This window comes from Protopterus annectens, chromosome 10.part0 (genome assembly GCF_019279795.1).
Source record: "Protopterus annectens isolate FY-2018-M chromosome 10.part0, PAN1.0, whole genome shotgun sequence".
In the NCBI taxonomy this organism is placed as follows: domain Eukaryota; kingdom Metazoa; phylum Chordata; order Ceratodontiformes; family Protopteridae; genus Protopterus; species Protopterus annectens.
The window spans coordinates 495,206,745-495,227,675 of NC_056744.1; positions in this window are offsets into that span (position 1 = coordinate 495,206,745).

A 20,931-nucleotide genomic window follows, 5' to 3' on the forward strand; every position below is an offset into this window, starting at 1 on the left:
GAGCAGAATTACACTGATAAATTCAGCCTTTTCACATCTCCTCATTACATCAGTAAGAATATGTATGTCTCACAATATCAGGACTTTAGCTAATGCCATGGGAATGAGAAGAGCTCAAGGAACAGCAGAAATGTTTTTATTGTTTGCACTGCACACACGACTAATACTGATTTCATTTCAAATGACTTACATGGCTGCCAGTTTTAATTAATACTAACCTTACTCGGGTTTCCCACATCAACACATTCATACACCAAAATGAGTGTGAAGATTTATTATGATCTCTTTCAGAAAACAATTCTGGGAACAGGTTTTGAACCCTGCATCACCTGTATTTTTTCTTTAAGTTCAATAACTAGACACACTAGGCCACAGAGAAAGGAGTGCGACAACTTGAATTTCTTCACATAGTACTACCCATGCTGCTGAGGAATGGACAACAATGCCAGTCGATATTGTGCTAATGATGGCATTCCAAATAAAATTTGTCAATTTTTACCTTGGGTAGAGAAATGCAATTCACTAATATTCACCATTGCCGGTCAATGGAATGCAATGCCCAGTGGCATGCAAATGATAAAAGGAAAAAAAAATGTTGATCAAATACTTTAAATGTACATTTTGCATGTTTAAGCAACTTTATTATCTTGCAACAGGAACCTTTATGGATTTAAACACACAAAACAAGGGTAGTGCGAACAATCATTTAAGAGTATTTCCCATGGTTGCCAAAGACATATATTAACAAAGAGAAAAAATATTTAGATGTACTGCTGTTGTGACATAGTATCAAGTTAAAAACTGTTGCCAAGTAACTCCAAGGCTAGGGGTGTTATACCAGCAGGAACAAGTAAGTAAAAACCAAAAAGCAGCGGTTGCTGGTATACACACGGCACAATCACAGTTCTTTCCAAAGTCTCTATTCACCACAATAAATGCTCACCACGTTAAGCCGTAGTAAAAAGTAGGTAAAAACCAAAGGGTAGCGGTTGCTGATGTACACACGGCACAATCACAGCTCTTTCCAAAGTCTCTATTCTCCACGATAAATGATCACCACGGTAAACAGTAGTAAAAAGTAAGATCCTTTTAATGACAGTAAGCGCTTTCGCCTTTCGGCTTCTTCAGACTGTATAACACTTAATTACAGTTCAAACATTCATTTAAATACTCTGACATTAGTTCTCATTGGTTAAAATTAACAGAACTCTGTAAAAAACATTACGAGTCTAACCGGAAGTCACTGAAGTCTTTGCTTGTACATAAACATAACCATACGCTAGCATCAATCTATCACTGAAACATTGAGTTGAAGTAATTGTTCAGTATCTAAATACATTTACTTTCATTTCATGTAGCGCGATGTACTATTATGTATGCTAAAATTAACAGAACTCTAAAAAACATTTTGAGTCTAACCGAAAATCACTGAAATCTTTGCTTGTACATGGACATAACCATACGCTAGCACCAATCTATCAATGAAACATTGAGTTAAAATCATTGTTCAGTATCTAAATACATTCACCTTCATTTAATGTAGCAAGATCTAATATTCAACGTGGTAGTTCCAACCACGTACCAGCTTCGTGTTGATGCAATTTAAATGAAGGTAACAAAATTGAATGCATCAACGCATAAACATGATGTCACTGCGTCAGGTATTAAGAAATTGACATTCCATATATATCTTCTTGTTTAAAAAACAACTTCTAACAACAAATGGATGTCTTGACGATATCAAATCATTCAAGACATACATAAAAAATAAGCGTACGCAAAAATCGCATATCTGTATATGCGTAACATCTAAAAACAATGCTTAAAACCAACGCATAAGAAAATGCAGATACGTTATCTATATGCCCCAAAACAACTATACAATACTTATAAAAAGGAATAAATACTCCTGTGTAAACCTTACCATGCGACCCTATGCTAGAAAAATCAAAAGGCGCAGTTGGTGGAATGTCCTTGTTAAACCGCTACAACCTGGGTAGCGTGAGTCTGCTTGTGCGGGTTCGGCAATGCATGTGGGAAACTTCAAATTCAAATTATTAAGAGTGTTGAAGTAAATGAAATTCGTGACGTGTGCTAACGATGCAAAATAAACATTCTATTGCATCACATACTGTTCCAAATGGATTTCTAAAAAATATATATTTCTAAAAAATATATATATATATTTCTAAAAAAATATATATTTCTAAAAAAAAATATATAGTACCATCAGGTGTAGACTCATTGTTGCAGAAGTTAAAATGTAAACACACAAAGCATGATGACCACAAGGGTGTAAAAAATGGACTCAACCTTACAGAAGTGCTATTAAAAGTGTCCTCAACCTTACATGAAGACTATAAAGAATATATTAAAAATATACGGGTGTATCTAAATGTGAAAAGCAGAAGTTCGGTATGAATAGAGCACATATCACTGCTGGTTACCCTAAATGGGGTCCCATGTGTGCTATGGTAGTCCATATGTACTTAAAGGCATTAGAATGAGTATGAGAAAATGTATTGACCAATGTTACAAAGGGTTCTCTCCTTCTCTAAATGTCTCTTAAAGGAGTATATAGTGAATCATTCCTGATGTTTCGGTGCCCGCAATTTCCTCTTCCTAAGAAGGGGTTTAATTTGAACCTTGTCATTAAGGCCCGGATGTTGGTCCGCCCTGAGTCTAATGATCCACTTCATTTCATTCTCAAGGGTGTAATTAATGATATCTCCACCTCTCATACCAGGTACAATCTTCTGAATAACAAAAAACTTAAAAGTGTGACTAATTCCTAGTTCCTTGTTATGTTTGGCCAGAGCATTAAACATGGAGCCTATCCTTATATGGTAGGTGTGCTCCCTAATGCGTTCCTTCAATGACCTGTTGGTCTTGCCAACGTAGAACGCTGGGCACATCTCACAAGCAGCTATATAAACTATATTCAAACTATTGCAGTTGGTGTTTGTCTGAAAGTTATATATGCGTTTGGTGATGGGATGGGTGAAACTTGTTGTTTCATTAACGTATATACACTGATTACATTTGCCACATGGTGTCGTATTAGTGGTGTGCATATTCTGCCTATGTGTACTAAGGTGATTCCTTGGTTTGCATAATAGTCTCTTCAAATTAGGTTGGTTCTTATATACTACATTCAAATTTGATCCTACTATATCCTTAATGTCCTTGTCCAGTAACAAGATGTCCCAATGTTTTTCCATAATCTGTCTAACATTCATGGAATCTCTTGTAAATAACATGGATGCTCTATTAATATTCATTGATATTGGTGCATCACCCATCCCCATATTAGGGGGTGGTTCGGAATATATATTTTTTAGAAATCCATTTGGAACAGTATGTGATGCAATAGAATGTTTATTTTGCATCGTTAGCACACGTCACGAATTTCATTTACTTCAACACTCTTAATAATTTGAATTTGAAGTTTCCCACATGCATTGCCGAACCCGCACAAGCAGACTCACGCTACCCAGGTTGTAGCGGTTTAACAAGGACATTCCACCAACTGCGCCTTTTGATTTTTCTAGCATAGGGTCGCATGGTAAGGTTTACACAGGAGTATTTATTCCTTTTATAAGTGTTGTATAGTTGTTTTGGGGCATATAGATAACGTATCTGCATTTTCTTATGCGTTGGTTTTAAGCATTGTTTTTAGATGTTACGCATATACAGATATGCGATTTTTGCGTACGCTTATTTTTTATGTATGTCTTGAATGATTTGATATCGTCAAGACATCCATTTGTTGTTAGAAGTTGTTTTTTAAACAAGAAGATATATATGGAATGTCAATTTCTTAATACCTGACGCAGTGACATCATGTTTATGCGTTGATGCATTCAATTTTGTTACCTTCATTTAAATTGCATCAACACGAAGCTGGTACGTGGTTGGAACTACCACGTTGAATATTAGATCTTGCTACATTAAATGAAGGTGAATGTATTTAGATACTGAACAATGATTTTAACTCAATGTTTCATTGATAGATTGGTGCTAGCGTATGGTTATGTCCATGTACAAGCAAAGATTTCAGTGATTTTCGGTTAGACTCAAAATGTTTTTTAGAGTTCTGTTAATTTTAGCATACATAATAGTACATCGCGCTACATGAAATGAAAGTAAATGTATTTAGATACTGAACAATTACTTCAACTCAATGTTTCAGTGATAGATTGATGCTAGCGTATGGTTATGTTTATGTACAAGCAAAGACTTCAGTGACTTCCGGTTAGACTCGTAATGTTTTTTTACAGAGTTCTGTTAATTTTAACCAATGAGAACTAATGTCAGAGCATTTAAATGAATGTTTGAACTGTAATTAAGTGTTATACAGTCTGAAGAAGCCGAAAGGCGAAAGCGCTTACTGTCATTAAAAGGATCATACTTTTTACTACTGTTTACCGTGGTGATCATTTATCGTGGAGAATAGAGACTTTGGAAAGAGCTGTGATTGTGCCGTGTGTACATCAGCAACCGCTACCCTTTGGTTTTTACCTACTTTTTACTACGGCTTAACGTGGTGAGCATTTATTGTGGTGAATAGAGACTTTGGAAAGAACTGTGATTGTGCCATGTGTATACCAGCAACCGCTGCTTTTTGATAGTATCAAGTTACACTGAAAGTGTAACAGAAACAAATTATGAAAGTTGTCCTTTCTCACTTGAATATAGAGCTCTGGATGATTGGGATATTGCAAACAGAATACCATTGAACTCACAGAATATTTTAAAAAAAGACTGCAAACACTGCAGGTTATTCCTTTCTTTCTTTATGGTGCCTCATTCCCATATCTATGTTTTCTAATTAGCAATTACATCTCTGTTTTATCATGAATGTATCTATGCCAGTGTTTAAAATGCTCCCTTTAATATGAACATTTCTTACTAAGGAGCTGTGGTCATTAAAGCCAGCATTTGAATTTTAGAAATGTCACTGTTCTAAATCAATCAATCTACTTTCAGATTTGTTGGTGTGTCTCTTCTTCCTGACACACCCTTAGAAGATGTACATCAAAGAAGGGAGACTGTGAAAGCTGATTGTTCCTGCAGTCAGAGTAATCATAGACACCTGCAAGCCTTTAGCAGGGAACACTTCTCAATGCTCATGCTTGCATTGCTAGGGCATGTGCATGTAATTGTGTAGGTCCCTACACCATGTTTAGATTCCCTATACAGAGTGTAGATTTTGGTATTCAGGAACATTAATAATTTGACACCGCATTTGCATCATCACATTGTTCAAATGGGTGACTCTGCACTATATGAAGGTAATTGTGCAGCTAATACCCTTGTATCATACTGGGGAGACTGGAAACAGAGAACATGATACTGCTGAAAAAACACAACTTTTGAAGAAAGGTATGATGCTCATTCTTACATAATGCTTTTAGTTTAACATTAAAAGGTGAATTGCACTGACTACTGAAAAACATTTTTTTCTCAATTGTTTTTTCTTTATCCCTTTCTTTTGGCATTACCATGTATGCATTACAAATAGTATTACTGAATGTGCTGAGACTAGGTGGATTGTGAGGTTAGGGGCAGACAAGCCACCAGGCATAAATGCTATTGTACCTTTAAAACCCATCCTGAAGAAAAGGAGGGTAAAATACTGAAATGTGATAGGATGTTGGATATTTTAAATGTGATATTCTCAGTTTTTTCTGTTATCTGATGAAGGGCATATGGCCTGAAAGCGCTTATGGAGGATTTTATTTGTAATTTTATTGAATAAACGTTTTATTGGATCTACATGGAGTTCTCTGCCTTATTGCTGTTTTTTGGGATTGTGACTGTGTTTTGGCAGAATACTTTAGTGCAAAGAGATTTCTTTCTTTTTTGATTCATTACAAAAAGTATGCTATAGAATGCTACATGACCTACTTTTTAGTTTGCGTTCAATTTGATGTTTGCACAGTTATACAAAATACTGGCACCTCTTCTCAGTGGATAAGGAGATCTCTGCTAAATTGGGGGAATCTCTGACTATTACCTATAGGAAGGGACAGAACCTAAAGAAGTTGATGGAAACTACCATAAAACCATCCAATAGGCATGTAGGAATGTATAGGTGTGATGCATGCAGATATTGTATTTATATTGAAACAGGTAAAAAAAAAAATTCGAGTAAGGAACTACAATTTTCATACTAAGAGCAAGTTCAATTGTAATTCCAGGTCAGTGGTATACCTTGCATAGTGCAATACCTGTCCGGTTTTCTACGCCGGTAAGATCGATCGTAGATTGCGTGACAGGATTTACAAGCACCTTTATGCTATTAGTAAACAAAAAACGGATAATGCTCTAGCTAGGCACTGTAAAGATAACCACGGCCATGGTTTTAAATTTAGAGTCATAACACAGGTAGCTGCACATAACAATGTGAGGTATTTAGATAGTAACATTGTTAAGTTACACCTCAAAGAACATGAATTAAAATGGCAGTTGTTACTAACCCCCCCCCCCCCCCAGGGATCAATGAAATGTATTCTTTAGCAAGTATATTAAAATTAAAAAGCTTGCTTAGGTAAAAATGTTTTAGGTAATTTCTTAGGTATTTTCACATGCTATTCAGCTGGATGGTTGGTTATTTATTTTATTTTATTGACAAAGTGTTAATATGAAATAATAAAGTCATGAATTAACAATTTTTTATATTATGCTTTTATATACCTTGTTTTGTACAGACTATGTTTTCATAATACTGCATAGTAATTAGGTTAGGGATGGGTGTTAGTTTTATTACATATGCATATACATATATATATATATATATATATGGTTCTACCTGACTTCGTCGACAGCTGAGAAGACCGACATCGGAATCCGGAGCTCCAGAAGATCGAAAGCGAAGAAGACCGACGCGAATCGCGGGTTGCAGAACATCGACAATGCAGAAGACCGACACGACGGATGACAACACCAACGCCGAGGATGCCGACATGGGGAAAGGCTGTGTGAGTATGCGGTAGTGACGGACGTTAGGGTGCGAGGCAGGTAAGTGTGGAGATTGACGGTCTGTGGGGATAGGGGTGGGTTAAGTGAGTTAGGGTTAGGGAGCGATAGGGGTGGGTTAAGTGAGTTAGGTTAGGGAGCGATAGGGGTGGGTTAAGTGAGTTAGGGTTAGGGAGCGATAGGGGTGGGTTAAGTGAGTTAGGGTTAGGAGCGATAGGGCGGGTTAAGTGAGTTAGGGTTAGGAGCGATAGGGCGGGTTAAGTGAGTTAGGGTTAGGGAGCGGGTAGGTAAGTGTCGATAGTGACGGACCTTAGGGTTAGGGTAAGGTTTAGTGTGGGCTTGTAAGGATTTTGGTGTGCTTGTGTTGTGTGTGTGGTTTGTGGAATGGGGATGTGTTTTGTTTTGTATGGGGTTTCGTGTTTGTGTACCGTCGGTTATTTCGTTGTCGGTTATGTGTGGTTTCGTGTTTATGGACTGTCGAATATGTGGTGTCGGTGATGTGGTTGTCGGTGTTGTGTGGTTTCGATTATGTCAGGTAGAACCATATATATATATATATATATATATATATATATATATATATTCTTAGCAAAAGCAATAATTTCTATTGTGTCATGATGTTTGTAAAGTCTTGAAGTTTTTAGGTTCATTTTGGTCTTGTTAGCAAAACAATGCAACTGTGAAGTGTAATTTTAAATGAGTGCTGTGATCCATTTGTAGGCAATTAATCAATTAATTCTTTTTGATATAGAGTTGATTTTTGCTGGGCTGACTGTTTTTGTTCTTGCTCTACATCTGAAGAAGTTTGGTTATTTCCCAAACGGAAAATGCTTAATTTTATTTTGTTTTGGTATTAAAGTGAATAAGAATGGCTTTTTATATTTATTTCTTCATCGAGCTGAGTGAAGTGTTGGTTCTTGTTCACAGTGTGTTTTTTTCTTTACTTTTTAGTTTGCATTCAATTTGATGTTTGCACAGTTATTGCAGACAAGTGTGTTATATCTTTGCAGGAAGGTCTGGCATTTTTACCTGTGTTAGCAGAAAAAGAAAAATGTGTACTATTTGAGGATTTCTGCCTGACTGCCCTCCACAGAAGTAGAGATGGCACCTATAATAGTTTTATCTTAACATTTCTAATACCATACATAATTATTATTGTTAATGATGTGTGTTATCTGCATTACAGAATTGTTCTGGATCATTGTTGATATTTGATTTAGGAAAAATCATGGGAGGGTATCCTAACTGTGGTGTAGTCATAGGGAGTGTTAACTTTAAATTGTTGTGTACATGTAGGAGGCATGCAGTGGCATGTACCTGAATTCATAGCTATTCTGTATGTGTGTTATATATGTAATTATGTGTGTCTGTTTCCTGTTTCATCTCATAGAGGGATATGGTACCCAAGAAAAGAAATTTGTACTGCACAAGCTTCCATACACTGATGCAGAAAATGCGGTCATTATCCAGGCATTAGGTTGCCATGAAGCCTTTCTGTTAGGGAGACATGGAGGTGACCAACCAAGACAGGATATGGCAGCAGGTGGTTCATGACATTAATGCTATCAGAGGGCATAGAGAGAACTTAGTTCTAGATATGACAGTGGGCAAGTGATAACCTCTGCCAACCATAGGCATTCACAAATGCCCAGGATCAGGTGGCTACATGGGGGGGGGGTCATACTACAGAACTACCACAAACTGAAAAAAAAAGAGATACTGTCCTCTGTCAGAGATCCAGATAGCTTGACAGAGGATTCCCACAGAATCATTGACACTGGTGCAGATACAGACAGCAGACCCTGAGTGTCACAAGCAGACTTTTGAGGTATGCAAAATTCATCTGTCATTGTCATATCTTTATATGCATATATCTTAGATGTCTGAAATATATATATATATATATATATATATATATATATATATATATATATATATATATATATAAAGCCAGTGATTACTGTGAGTTAGACTATAGATATAGAGTAATAGTAGAGGGTGTTTTGTTTGGTGGAGGGTCCAGTTGTTCACCACATTTTTGTATAAGAACATTTTCAATCTGCACTTGTGAAGGGGATTGTTCCCTTTTTCTTGTTTCATTTGTGTTGTGGTACTCAGTAGACTTTATCCTTACCATTCCTCATGTATAGGCACTTCTGTATTTCAGGCAGCCACCCCACCAACACATGGTAAGCACTGGTTATTGTTATTACTGTGTATCAGGTAAATTCAGGTCTGTATGAGAATAAAGATTGTTTTTTCTTTAGCATCTGTTACAGTTTAACATACCTGTTGTATAAGGAAAATATGTGATCAATTTTATTCTCACTTTTTCTGCTTCTTGTGTTTATTGCTTGTTATCATAAATGATCTTGAAAGTGGCACGATAGAACTCTTACCACTTGATATCAGTCTCCTATGATGACAGTGATGATGAAGAGGCACAGTCTGAGGATGCAGATGGTCAGTCTGACACTGAGGTTGTGGCTCCACATCTCTTGCCCATATTTTGGATACAGTCAGTATGCCTATGCATACCCATGACACAGAGACCTCTGATATAGGATACGTTAAGGATGGTACAGTTGATTAGGGTAGTGTGGTTACTCCGGTTGCAGAGCTGGTTACTCCTTCTGGTAGTCATCGTGGGGGCATGGCGCCACACATGAGGATTGGCAGGGGTACTGGGAGGAGGCCTGCTATCCACTCTCCTCCTGATGCTGGTGTGTAATTAGGTGCCACCAGATGTATATGCAAGGTTGTAATGGAGAAACAGGCATGTTCCATCAGGTCCTCAGAAGAGACAGTGTGACTACTAATTGTCATGCATTCTGATGTGATTGACTCCCTGAACCATGTGGGCAACTCATTAGACATGATTATTGACATATTAGATCAGGCAGTGTCTGTGATGAAACTTATGTTGGGGAGAGTAGGCATCCATGTGACCAGAGATCCGCTATATCTTCTGCTGTTAGCTGATGTGGCCCTGCAAGATTCCACTCCTGTAGTAGCAGTACAGCCACTCCTCCATCAGTGATTGTGGTGTCCTTACCTGCACATGGTAGGCAATGGGGTTATGGTTATGAACTTAGTTGTAAGGAGATTTTGTCCAGAACACATCAATCACATTCAGGCAGCACCCCAACTTTTAGCCAGGGCCATGGAAGTATCAGTGCAACTCCTAGCAAAGGTGTTTTTTGTGGCTGGAGGTGATGACACTGAATTGACTGCTCTACCATGCATGGCTCACACCTGTTCAAGATGCCAGGATGTATTGTTATCATGGTGCTTGATCGTGTTCATACAGACAAATAGAAAAACATTTACTTATCCATACCACTTCACACACATGCAAACTGCCTAAACAGTACTTTTGAGTGCTATACATCTGTTGATACAGATAGATACATTGTTTCTAACTTGTACACACTCACATCTTTGGTGTCAGTCTTGTCCTCCCCACCATCACCCTCTGCAAATGATGATGACTGTGCCCTGTCCTTTGCACGTCTTTGTGACATATGGTTGCATATATGTCTGATGTACACAGCGGATAACTAATGCTTGCTTATTCACAAGTTTGTATTTATCAATATATATTGCAGAAGAAAAAGTTTTGATTTCTTATTCATACTCATTTGTGAATGATTCTATAATTCTTGAACAACATTGTATTTCAGTTAGTATTGTCGTTATAGCACTGGAAACATTAGGTACATTATTTATACTTCTTGATTTTATTATGCAAATGAGGGTATAATGGTCTTGATTTTATTATGCAAATGAGGGTATAATGGACTTGTTCCATGTTTTATAGACGATGGTCAATTCAAATGCTTGATACACAGTATTATTTATAATATGTAAGTAAATATAGCTAAATCTGTCTGAGGAGATATTACTGATTTTAATGTAAACCTCAGACAAATGCTTTTCTTCAGGACATATACATATTTCCACATGAGAGTAATCAGTTATATAACTTTTTTTTCTTTACAGGTTCCACACTTACTTTTCATTAGTGCAGGTACAAATTTTGTCCTCGGGGGTTGTCCGTGTCTGATGCTATCAGAACACAGCCATTACATCGCTAAGTAAAGGCTGTTCTGTTTGAAAGGCATTCATTTTCCTATTTTTATGTGGGTGGGATCTTAAGTTTTGAGCTAGGTAGTGATTGCATGTGCTGTCATTTGCCTCTTAGCCAGAACCAGAGCATACTGTACAAGCCTCCATCTGCCATCACTATCTACAGCTGCCGGTTCTCCCTCATACTCATTTCTACCTGTTGCTACTGCTAGCCCTACCTGGGGTCTTTAAAACTGTTGTCCAGCCCCTTGCTGACTTTGCTGAAGCTGTTTCTTGAGTATTATAGAGTACAACAAGGCACAGACTGTATGTATTTCAACAGATATGCCTGGGTCATACTGCAGTGCACCTCCTTATGTTTCTAGATAATGGACCTGTGATTTCAGCAATTCACACATATGTTCTATTATATTCTGAGTTTGAGAGTAGGCATCACTGAATCTTTACTCAGTGGGGATGTTTGGGTTTCTCATGGTTGTTATGAGCCAGCACTCCAGTGCATAACCTTCATCCCCTACTAGATGGTCTTGAAGAATGTCACCCCTTGCAAAACTTGGTGTACAGCTCACAAGTGTACCATATGTATGAGTTGTAGAAACTGCGTGGGTTACCTGCACAGACATTGTAGATGATCCATTGGGTATTACAGACAAGCTTACAGTTTATAGAGTGGAAACTTTTTCTGTTGATGTAACTCCTTCCATTCCCTCAGTTGGGCTTTTATTTCTATGTGTGTGCAATCTGTGTCCCCTAACACTTTAGGGTAGTGTGCTACTGCATAGAGTTCCTGAATAGTTCTTACTGTCTCCTGTTGGGTTCATAGGAAACAGATATTCTCATTTGTATCCAGTAGCATTTAAAAACTAATGTAATATTCCTGAGGTTGATGCCCTGGCACCCCTAATATATCCCCTGTGAGTCTCTGGAAAGTACAATCAGCTAATATACATAATGCTAAACATACTTTGGTTTCCACACCAATGGCTTCTCCAAGAATTCTCTGTGGTCTGATGTAGTGTCAATGGAGGTTGCATATTTCCTCCAGTACTTCCCTATCTACTGTGTATTTCTCAACAATTTTTGTGTCATGCAGTCCATGATAAGTCAAACAGGGCATAAGCACCCTTCTTCTTCTGGACCGTGGTCTGGCAGCAGCAGCAGCACCCTGATTTAAAGCCTGTTACACGTACAACATAATAATAGAAGAAACAACTCCTAACACGCTTTTTTTTCTAAGTACAATTTTGTTGCCTTTTGGTGTACAAGGCAAAAGTCTACACTTAGTGCACATAATTGCTTTATAGCTTCATGAATAGCTCCGCCATATTGGATTGTTAATTAGCATGTACTTCAGCTCTTTATGCTTTCATTAGCAGATTCTGCAATTTTCCTTTATTTGGCTGTTCCACATATCATGCAAAACCACTTAATCAATACCAAACAGAATGCTATCATGATGGCTGCACCCTGCAGTGCGAACACAATAGCTACACTTCTGCAGTTAAAAAATGAATCCGGCCCACCATCTTTTTTTCCTGTTTGAGATTGAAGTACAGTGGGGATCAAGTAATATGTAATTTCTTCACTGTAATGCAGTCTCAGAGTTTGTTTATATTATTAGTGAGAGATGTGGAGGGTGCAGAGGGATTTGCCTTCCTCCTGCAAAAAAGCATGTTTTCTCAATTTTTTTTAATTATTTTTTGATTACGTGTGAATAAAGCATTTGTGCTTAGTCATTATAGATTTGGCATTTTGCCTATTCAACTGTTTTATACATATAAACGTCTACATGTGACGTAGCAGCAACAGCAAAATAAAAATAAGACAACATAAAACTGTTTAACCACTTAAAATCCTGATTGATAAAGAAATTGCATCTTTAATGAATTTTAAGCACTTGAACAGCAACATAATAAGCGGAATTAAAGCTACAGCCAGCAAATAATAAAAACAAGAGAAAACTTATTAAGCTCTTTTGACTAAATAAACAGATGGCTGCATATATTTCTAGTTAGGTTTAAATTTAAAAAATGCTTTTTAAAGTAACCTTTACTACTTTGTAATCTTCTTCTTGAAATTTGAAACTGTTCCAGGAAAAAAAAAATTAAAAAACAGTTAATCTGGAAAGAGCAACTGTAAAATAATGTTCATTTATCTCGGGGATCAGCAAAGCAGATAAATTTGTCTTCTTTCTTATTTATGTTCCACAGGAATATCTGGAGAGAATTTTAGGTGACAATTTTGCCAAGTAAAATCTGGTTTACTCTTGGCACTTTGAAGCATATTTGCTATATCTTAAAAGTTTAATAATTTCATGTAAACTGGTTTAAGAGAATCAGAAGCCAACATAGTGCAACATTCTCCTGTTTTTGTTAGTCTTGCTGATGAAACAACAGATTACAGATTTCCTGAAACTTGTAGAATAATGGAAAAAAAATAAAATATATGTAAATCCACAGGGGACAAAATGAACAAACTCGGAAAATGAATAAGCAGACTATATTAAAAATAGTCCCAAATGTTTTAAATAGAAGTCATTGAAACATTGTGAAAATAGCCTAAAAATCAGTTGAAGGTTCAAAAGTTAACAAAGGTAAAAATGCTCACACTGGCCACCATCTTGGAACATCTTGAAACTGGTATAATGCCTTCTCTTATTTTATGACAAAATTGGTGAAAATGTGTCCTGGTGTACCTCACCTACTACCATGGTAGTAAAAAATTGTTTGTAACACATATCACATATGATTACATATAAGATGACTGTAACACAGTTTTCATAGAGAAGATGGCTGAAAATAATGGTCTGCAGTGGAACATGGTCTGATAACATCTCAGTGATCACCATGAGAGAGAGTCAGCTGCACTAACTATAAACAGGTGCTCTCTATTGCATTCCATTGCTGCAAACTGCTACTGGGTTAAGCAATTCAAGATGGATGTAACTTTGCTGAACTATACGCAGCTGAAAGGTGTATAGCAATGTATAGATGGAATTGATCTGATAAAATGTGTTTATAACTGCTATATAACATTGCCTGCATTTATCATAGTCCTTCACATAGTTTCATGCTTGTGTTCTCTCGCACCCTCCAGCTCTCTATTCATTTTCCCCATCTCAATTTTACTCTGCTTGCATAAGCTTTAAACATTCTATTATCCAATACCTTTCCCCTAAAATTCAAGGAGAGCACCCAAAATTCCTTACATCATGCTAATATTTATAATTTTGCAAATATTCATATAGAATCACTGCATGAGTCAGGTATTCTTGTCTAAGCATTCATAATTCAGAGAATTATGATTAGATTTTCAATTATAATCCCATTGTTATGTAATTGAGAAAGGGATTTTGAGAAACTTACCTTGGTAGGAAAGCTCAAAAGCCAGTTCTTGACATCCATTTTCTGAGCATGTAAGTAGAAATTGATTATGATTAGAAGAATCCAGTCATAATTTGTGGAGTTTTAGCTGATCTGGTATGCTGTGTTTTATAGAGAAGAAAGTTTTAAAGCTGCAGCCCACTTTCCATTGTGACACAGGCACAGGTTTCAAGTGAAGGTGCCCGAGATGGAGCAACAGGTTTAAAAGCTTTTTTCAGATGCCTCTCTCCACTGCACTTTTGTTTTTTGTTTTTCTAGTGCCAATGTGAAGTATGTTACAGCTTTTAAAGCGGTTGTGGCTTTCCATTACTGTTCTATGATGGTTGCCATTTGTGCCGCAACATAGCATTAGAGCATAACAGCACCAACAGGTATTCAACAGGAAATAACAGGCTTACCTTCTTGCAGATTTCAGAGCACAGTCAGCAGACTATAAGTACTAAAATGCAATTATAGCATCTTATTTTTGCATTCAGTATACTTAACTATAGATTCTATCTTGACACCTTCTACTTTCCCTGACAATGTAACTTATGCAATAAAAAACAAGATATGGGGTTTCTGAAAAGGAATGTTTATTTATCTCAGGGATCAGCAAAATAGAGAAAATCATCTTCTTGCACATTTATGTTCCATAGGAATATCTGGAAAGAATTTTAGATGACAATTTTGCCAATTAAACTATGAAGACTGGTTTTAGTATTCCATTATGTCAGGTAATAACTTTACCAACAGTCTTTATGTAATCTTGCATAGGATTATACATTATACTAGGCTACAAACACATGTAAAGAAATCCTTTGTGTGGTAAGATAAAGACATTAAAATTCTTAATCTCATATAATGTCACTTTACACGAATCATATGATCCCCCCCTCCCCACCAGACTCAAACCCATCATTTTAACCAGGACAAACAAGAAGCTCCTTAAACTTTTTTTTCTTATATTATGCCTTCATAATACAATGATAAATCAATAGATCATCTTGCTAATAGAAATTTAGACTTCCATTTTCAATTCACAGTTGCATGCTGATAGTTTAAGTCAACCAGTGACCCAATTTATAACATAATTCTAAAACATTTCAATGATAGCATTTGGCAATGGCACAAATAAACATATGATGATCCTATTACAATTGGATGTCACAAGTATTAACCTGGGTATCACAAGCATTACTAGGAGCACACATACTGAAACATACACATTCAAAATAGTAAAAGGCAGTCAAATCCAAAGAAATAGAAATGTTGTAAAACTATTGTAAACTGTTGTGTTAACAAAATGCAAAGCAGACTAACATAATGATGTAATACAGAGAGCTGCATCTTGGCAATTGGAACTTTTACAGTTTTACATAATTATCTAAGATTCAAAAGGCTATATACTGTCATATAATAAAGTTATTAGTCAGTCATTTAGTGGGGTTGCCACTCACCCTAATTTGCTTAAGACAGCGCTGAAATGAAAGATTATTTCTTCATCTGACAATATAACAGACAACATTAAGTGAAATACTTTCAGATGCATTTTATCATTCAAAATAAAACTCTTGCCTTCTGAGGTTATTTCCTTATCATAATTATTGTATTGTTTCCAAAAAAGATGCTAAACCAGCACTGCATTATTTCACTGGGCTTACTGACTCGCTTTAAGTACAGTAATGTCAGCAGACTGTTTCTTGCAACAGAAATATGTGTTCTCCATCTGTCGTTAAGAGGAGCGTTTTGCGATGGTTAGTGATGCATTAGAGGGGGTAAACAAGTGAAATAATGGCTGCAGACTTAATGTCCATTCCTAAGTTAAAGTTTCTGTGCTAACAATCACTTGTGATACAGACTTGTAATTGTGTTTATTATCATATCCTGGTTGATTTAAAAAGACTGCCATTTGGTATCATATTCTACATGATCATGTTAAAATATGTTTGCATATACATACAGGTATATATATATATATATATATATATATATATATATATATATATATATACATAAATATATAATGTTTGCAGAAGCACTAAATCCCAATAAACTTGTCCTTAATCTGGAACACAAAAAAACTTTCTCGGTTTCAAATCAGACGTTCCTTTATTAGTTGACCAGGAATAAAATGCACGAATAGCTGTTAGAACAGTAGTGCGAATAAATCCACATTAAAAACACAATTACTTCAAGCGCTTTCACCCGTTGCTCTGACGGGCTTTGTCAAGATGAACCACCAATGTTTTTACTGTGCTTATATACAAGTTTGCAAACCAATTAATCAATTGAAATTTAATTGGTACCAATAAATTGAATCAATTCACTGTTAAAACTCTTTGCTTTCAATACTGAAACAACATCAAATTCACAGCGTTTGCAGCGTACTTCTTTTAATTAAATGTGTATTTGCCAGACTCTCCGAAACAGGAGAACTACCTCTGCTCATTTCTACATTCCCTGCCGACTCAGATTTGGTCCTTATTTAATGTGCAATTGATTGACAGATAATAAATAGACGTCTCAAAGCTTGTGCAACATTTGACAAGGCTTAAATTGTTAAAATTGAAATCTTCTAAACCAACGTTACTGTTACATTGCTCGTAACCAATGCTTTTTGAGAATGAGCACTTCCAAAGTGCACTCAAGCGGAAAAAACAGTTCGTTTCTGCTTTGAACATTTCAAATATGCACAAGTGCACACAATATTAATTCTAGTGAAAACTGTATATAAAACTGTATATAAAAAATTACATATAAAAAATATACGGTCAAAGACAGCTACGAGAACCATGGCAGCAGAATTGCTGCAAACCAGGAACATGAATTTGGCGCGAACAGAGCTGACAAAGTTTGTTTACGTGAACCACCTTTTGCGAACGTATCGGAGCAGCAATCAGCTATTCCAAACAGAAAGGATTTAACTCAGCAGCAAATGGCTATTCCTCTAATTGACAATACACAGAAAACTTTTAATTTTGACGCTTGGTCTACTAAGCAATTTGCGTTTTCTACAGGTACTGTGCACAATAACATTACTAATAACAACAAGATAGACTCTGATTTTTCACTGTTTAGTGATAAATTGTATTCTTTCAAAGCAACAAAATTAGAGATAGACTATCTACAAGAATGTATTAAAGTAAGGAGGGTGCCCAGAGGTCTTCGGATCAATAAATTTCCGAATAATGCAACCGTGGGTTCAGACCTTCACAAAGAGATTTCTGAGCTTTTTGACTGTACAGGTCTTGAAATGCTGCAATTAATGGTGAAAGACTATGAAAGGAAAGCGGACATTTTGTTAGAAGAGTTAAATGTTATCAATGACTCTATTAACACTGACACTTCCTTTTCTAGAATTAAAAAAGACTATAATAATGTTTTTCATGAAGTTGATCAGTATTGTCTTAAAATCATGGAAAGGAAAGTTAAGAAATTAGCAAGAGATTTAAATGACTATAGGAATGGGATAGTTCAGTGTTACAGTACTAAGCAGAATTGGTCTGCCAGATATATGGTTAAAAATGGAGGATCCCAACCAGTGCAGAATCTGAATGATGGTACACCATTAACGGAAACCTTAAGACGTAGTGAAAGATTGGCTCAGAAACACATTGGTAATAATAGTACGAGTAACAACACCCCCACAAACAATGACAACCAGGGTTTTCAGTTTCCCCAACGCAGGCAAGGGAACAGAGCACAGTTCCAGAACCAGCAAACATGGGGGAAGCAGCGCAGATAAACATGTTCTTTTTAGATGAGAATATAGTATCTCAAACATATTCCTTTCCATGTGTAATTGAAACCAAGAATAATTTTACAATTTACAATTACACGGAAAATAAGGTGAATGACACACATTTTGATTTATTCACAAAGGGCTTCCACTTTGTCCCATCTAAATGTATGGACACCACTAAAACTATTTTGGAATTCAAACTGTACACAAGGCAGTTAAATTTAGATATTTTCTTTAAAGGGAAAGCTTCTTCAAAAGACTTAGTTAGTAGATCAAGTACGTTCAACCCACCCCTACATCCTGTTATTAAAATTTTTGAGGATTTAGTAGAAACTGAAATAAGGAACCTACCCAAAAAGAGTGTTTTAAAACACAATTTATCCCAGAACTGTTTTAAACTCATCAAACAGTTAAGGGATGAACAGATAAGGGTAATGAAACCGGACAAAGGGGGTGGTGTTGTTTTAATGTACAAAACTAAGTATGAGGAAATTATATACAACTTACTCCAGGACACGGAACAGTACAGTACCCTTTCTCTCAATGAGTTGAACATTGCATACACTAGGATTAAACACAACTTGTATGATTTGTTATTACAAGGTGCTATTAATGAGAAACTTTACAATTATTTAGTAGTTAACAAACCTCTTACACCCATAATTTTTGGAATACCCAAGGTGCACAAGGGGTTAGAACCATTAAAATTTAGACCTATTGTCGCTGGTGCAGGCAGCATTACAGAACCCCTTGGCAAATTTGTTGACGCAACACTTAAGAAGGCTATTTCATCAATACAGCACATTTGTAAAGATTCCTGGGAATTCCTAAAAAATATTAATGTTTCTCATTTCTCTAGAGTGGATTTTTTAGTAACAATTGATGTAATAGAATTATTTCCTAGTATTCCACATGACACTGGCATACAATGGTTCAACGAAATTTTAGCAAAATTTTTAAATTTTAACAACAGTTTTATTAATTTATTATCAGATTTCATGGGCATTATTTTGAATAATAATTTTATCTATTTTAATGGGGAATTCTTTAAACAAAACAAAGGAGTTGCCATGGGTTCACCATGCGCCTCAGCATACGCAAACATGGTCCTTTGTTATTGGGAAAATGAATTTGTTTTCACATCACAATGGAAAAACAACATTTTACACTACAGGAGGTACTTGGATGACATTTGTATTTTATGGGAAGGTAGTAAAGCAAGTTTGGAAGATTTCTTGTTTTACATAAATGAGACTACCAATTTTTTAAAATTCACATCTACTATTAGTGAAAATCAGATTAATTATTTGGATGTGTTATTACTTAAAAACACAGAGACACAATTATTTGAGTCCTCAATTTACAGAAAACCATCCTTCTCGAATACATATCTCCATTTTAGTAGTGCCCATCCTTTCTCACAGAAGAAAGGAATTGTCAAAGGCCAATTTATCAGGGCTTCTAGAATGTGCAGCACAGATAAGAAGTTTTCTGATGAAGCCCAAACCTTAACAAAACTTTTTTCGGAAAGAGGTTACCCTTTGACATTAATTGAGAAAATGTACCAAGAAGTTTTAAAAGGAAGAATAGACATATATAGGCCATTATTGGGCACATGTGTAGATACAGTTGAGGTAATAAACCCAATACTTGATGTGGAAGTGAATCCCCCTACATCCCAAGCTATTTTTAGTTGTACTTTTAACAACGATAATTTTCAAATAAAGAGCATGATTAATAAATATTGGCCTATTCTAATCACAAATGAGGATACAAAAAGATGGGTACCAGAAAGGCCAGTTTTTGTAAATGCAAGAAATACCAACCTAAAAAATATGTTTGAGAAGCAACCACCCACACAACTTGTTAATAGAGGTGGCAAAGTTGGCACATACAAATGTAATAGTTGCAAACAATGTTCTTTTATTGTTGAAACAAATGGTTATTATATTAAATCTAGGAAATTTACCTTGAAGCCAACAAGTTATTGTAATTGTGGCTCAAAAGGCATTATTTACCTAGGAATTTGCCAGATATGTGAGAGTTTTTATGTGGGCAAATCAGAAAGAACCTTACGAAAAAGAATTTACGAACATCTTTACGATATTCGGAAAAAGAAAGACACCAATGCCTTTGTGAAACATCTTACCAATTGCCCTAACATGACACTAAAATTTTTTGTCATTGAACAGGTTCCCATCAACCCCAGAGGAGGAGATTGGGAAACTTCTATAGAATTTAAAGAACTAAACTGGCAATTAAAACTAAATGCATCAAAACCTCCGGGATTGAATGAAGCCATTAGCATCACCAGCCTTCTTAAATTAAGAAGGGCGAAATTATAATTATAATGATTTTGCATAAATATAAACGAATATTTTTAATAGTTGGATACAATGAACACTAAAAGTTCATTTCTTACTTCTTTGGTTGGTGGCAACTCACCATGAATTAATGATAGATTTTTTCTAGGGTATCATAGTGTGGCTTTAGATTTTGTAATATTAACAGGTGTCTCATATTAAATAGTATTACATCAAACTCCCACCATTTAGAATATTTATTTATCAATTTTTGAAAGTATTTGAACAACTCTTATTAACTTGCAAGTAACATTACTGAAATTTATATTTTACCTATTGTTTGCAATATATACGATATTAAAATTTATTATGTTAGTAAATGTATTATGTTTGCTCTTTATTTATGATTTTACTATTTTCATGGTACGAACATTAACATATTTGTCTGAAT